This window comes from Bos indicus, chromosome 7 (genome assembly GCF_029378745.1).
Source record: "Bos indicus isolate NIAB-ARS_2022 breed Sahiwal x Tharparkar chromosome 7, NIAB-ARS_B.indTharparkar_mat_pri_1.0, whole genome shotgun sequence".
NCBI lineage: Eukaryota > Metazoa > Chordata > Mammalia > Artiodactyla > Bovidae > Bos > Bos indicus.
In genome coordinates, this window is record NC_091766.1 from 64,085,487 (window position 1) to 64,089,441 (window position 3,955).

At 36.2% G+C, this 3,955-nt stretch overlaps 1 pseudogene; it reads left to right on the forward strand.

The window, feature by feature from the left end:
• Positions 1-3,149: 3,149 nt before the first annotated feature.
• LOC109561103 (large ribosomal subunit protein uL22-like) lies at positions 3,150-3,710 on the forward strand (annotated as a pseudogene).
• The last annotated feature ends 245 nt before the right edge of the window (positions 3,711-3,955 follow it).

The following is a 3,955-nucleotide window of genomic DNA, read 5'->3' on the forward strand; positions in this document are numbered from 1 at the left end:
TCTGAACTCATTATATGTAGAGGAGTTCTTTGTATTTATTCATATCCAGGGTTTTGTTTAACTTTTTCAATAGTAGCTAAAATGGAGAATGTCTTTCATAGTGTCAGATATCACTATTGGCTTATACTCAGACTGGATTCATTATTTACACTCAGCTTGAAATTCTAATTATCTAAACCTCAAAGTAGCCAATATATCAGTCATGTAACTTGACATTTATATGCACATAAAACAGTAACAATTTCATGGATCTTTATGTCTGCCAAATCAGAGAATCCAAAATGACACTCAGGGTCAAAAATGATTGTGAACCAGAATTTTTTCTCTCCCCCCAAATATAATGTGCCATTGGGTATATTTTGAAGAAATACTTAAACTATGGAGTATGGAGGCTCAAGAAGAAAATGTGTTATGGAGGGGCAAAAGCAAAGCAAAACAAGACGTAACAACAAAACATACGAAAACAATAAAAAAGAACAACTATTTGATTCATTTGCTGTCTTGCAGAGTTTGTTATTAATAAACAGCAGAGATGAAATCTTATACTCCATCACAGTCTGAGAATAATAAAAACCAAAAGACATCCTTCTGTTGAGTTGAATAAAAAGTAAACAAGCAAAAAACCCTTACCATTAAAGAAGGGAATAGACCTTACCACACTATCCACATGTTTACCCCAAAACACTGCCCAAGCAGGCAATGACAGAAAGAGGGGAGAGTGAGATAGAAGAACAATTCAGTGACAGAGATGACAGATCGAGGATCCTAGCATGTATTTGGTAGAAGCTCTAAACAAACAAAAAGAGGAAGGTGGAAAAGCAAAATTTGAATAAAAGTAGTTGTTTTTTTTTTTTTCTCAAAATGAAAGAAAACTCACATTTTAGATTAAAAGAGAACTGCTACTGCCAAGGATAAATACAGTAAGTCTACATATGGAAACATTATCATCACCCTTCAGGAAGGAAAAAAAGCTCAAATTACCAGGGATCAAAAACCAGCTATTCTCAAAGGAAGGACATTTTATATTATATTTTATCCTCAAATAAACGGAAAGCCAATTTTTAATCACTGTCCATTCTGGGTGGTGCTAAAAAAGTGAAAATAAAAGCAACAACAAAAACCTCAACAACCAAGAAATGTTATCCATTCAATCATTCAAAATCCATTAAACAATTATTTACAGGTATATGAGAACTAAGATCATTGATCCAAATCAACTATTAAGAGAAGAAAGGTGAACTCAATTAGAAGGTGTAGAGGTTACCAAAGAACAGAAATCTTGATTTAAAATATTGGTAAATTTTGGGGTACCTATAGGAAAAGCTGTATAGTATACTATACTTAAACTTTTTGTTTGAAATAGTGGATCACTACACTGTTTTAAGAAAGAAGACCAATTTAGGAAGGAACATTCAGAATGTTGGACTCCTGTTTATGTTAAAATATTGAAGGCTGACCAGAAAAATGTGTAAAGGAAGCTAGAATAATTGGGAAAATAAAGTCAGTATCTTCATTGAATTACAATACAGACCAATTCATGCAAAAATCATTAATGGGGGATATGATGCTGAGAATCAAGACATGAAAGGCTCTATATTTTGTAATACAGAGCCTGACTTCAGTATTTGACGTTTAACTAGTGACTGGTTTTAAGTCTCATTCCTCTCTTTTCCCTCTCTGGTCCCCATCTGAGTAAAAGGATAAGGAGGCCACGTAACTCCTTTTATTGGCAGGAGTTTCAAATCCATCAAGCTCCTGCCCACCTATAGGAAGTCTTACCCAGGTCCAAGCCCCTAACCATTGTAAAATGCCAGTCTCCATTCCCTGCTCTCTCTCAAGGGCCTGTTTGGGAAGCTGACTCTCCTGCTGTCTACCAATGAAGTAAAAAAATAAATAAATAAAACATCTTCATTTGAGTAATATATCTTTTCATGCTCCCTTTCTATGTATGTGGCGTCATCATTTAAATCAAATTTTGCATTGAGTCCATCCAATCTCAATTTAATCAGAATTGAGTTGAATTCAAGATTATTCCTGTTAATCAGTTTTCAAGTACCAAGTTGTAAGGTAAAAACATACACTGTGGAGAAATAAGACAACGCTTTGACTGGGTGATCAAAGTTGACATCACTGATGAGGGGCAGACATACTCGCGAGTCCCCAAGAATGACAGGCCACTGTGCAGTTTTCCAGCTCAGAACACATGATTTAAAAACAACCCTGAGGGAAGATAAATTAAAAACAAGAAAGAGCCCATTAAAAAGGAGAGAGGAGAACGCAGATTTTATTCTTCAAATGTGTCGATATCTTAAAAACAGGGAGGGCTAGAGAAATGTACCAAATTAAAGAATACATGACAACTAAATGCAGCACCTGACTCGAGACTGGAGTCTGTATTAAAAGGAGAAATACTATAAATGACACTGGGTCAACTGATAAAAATGGAATGTAGATAATACATTTAACTAATATGTTAATATTATATTTATTAAAGTTGATGTTTGTACATGTGCTCAGCCATGCTTGACTCTTTGTGACCCCATGGACAGTAGCCTGCCAGGCTCCTCTGTCCATAGAATTCTCCAGGCAAGAATACTGGAGCAGGTTGCCATTTCCTCCTCCAAGGGATCTTTCTGACCCCAGAATCGAACCTTCATCTCTTGTGTCTTCTGCATTAGCAGGTGGATTCTCTACCACTGTGTCACCTAGGATGCCCACTGAAGTTGATAACTGCCCTTTATTTAAGAAGGTATCCTGTTCTTAGGAAATATATACTTAAGTATTCAGTTTAAAGGGCCATGACGCAACACTCGCAAATAGTTCAGAAAAAATCGCATGTGTGTACACTCATACAGACTATACTTATTAATGATAAAACACAAAGTCAGTAAAATATTAACAATCCATGAATCTAGGGCAAGAATATATATTCTTTTTATTATTAAAACCACTTTTCTGGAAACAAAAAAATTATTTTGAAAGTAAAGGTTGAAACATCTTGCATGTTCTTCCATATGCATAGTTTGAGAAATAGAAGAAAAACTTTGGTGACAGATTTTTAATCCACTTGTATAGTAAAAAATTGATGCCTCTTTTTTTTCCAGTAAGCAGCCTGAGGTGACCCCTAAAAGTGGTACACTATTCACTTGACCCAGAAAACCCCACAAAACCATGCAAATCAAGAGGTTCAAATCGTGTTCATTTTAAGAACACTCGTGAAACTGCCCAGGCCATAAAGGGTATGCATATCTGAAAAGCCACCAAGTATCTGAAGGATGTCACTTTAAAGAAGCAATGTGTGCCATTCCGTCGTCACAACGGTGGAGCTGGTAGGTGTGCACAGGCCAAACAGTGGGGCTGGACGCAGGGTCGGCGGCCCAAAAAAGAGTGCTGAATTCTTACTACACATGCTCAAAAATGCAGACAGTAATGCTGAACTTAAGGGCTTAGATGTAGATTCTCTGGTCATTGAGCACATCCAGGTGAACAAAGCCCCCATGATGCGGTGCAGGACTTACAGAGCTCACAGTCAGATCAACCCCTACATGAGCTCTCCCTGCCACATTGAGATGATCCTTACTGGAAAAGAACAGATCGTTCCTAAACCAGAAGAGGAGGTTGCACAGAAGAAAAAGATATCCCAGAAGAAACTGAAGAAACAAAAACATGGCCCGGGAATAAATGCCGCAAAAAATAAATGCAAATAAAAGTAAAAAAAAAAAAAAAAAAATTGAAGCCTTACATATGTATAAGACAAATTTATAACAAACTGGGACATATATATCCCTTCACCCAGTAAGTAATAAATATACATGTTTCAAAACTCATGTAACATATAGAAAGTGGGAAGGTTCTACACCACAAAGGACCAATGGCAACAATGTATTATGTTAGAAAACAACAAGAAGAATCTTAGAGATGTGGAAGCTTAGAATAATTCATGTGCTATAAAGAA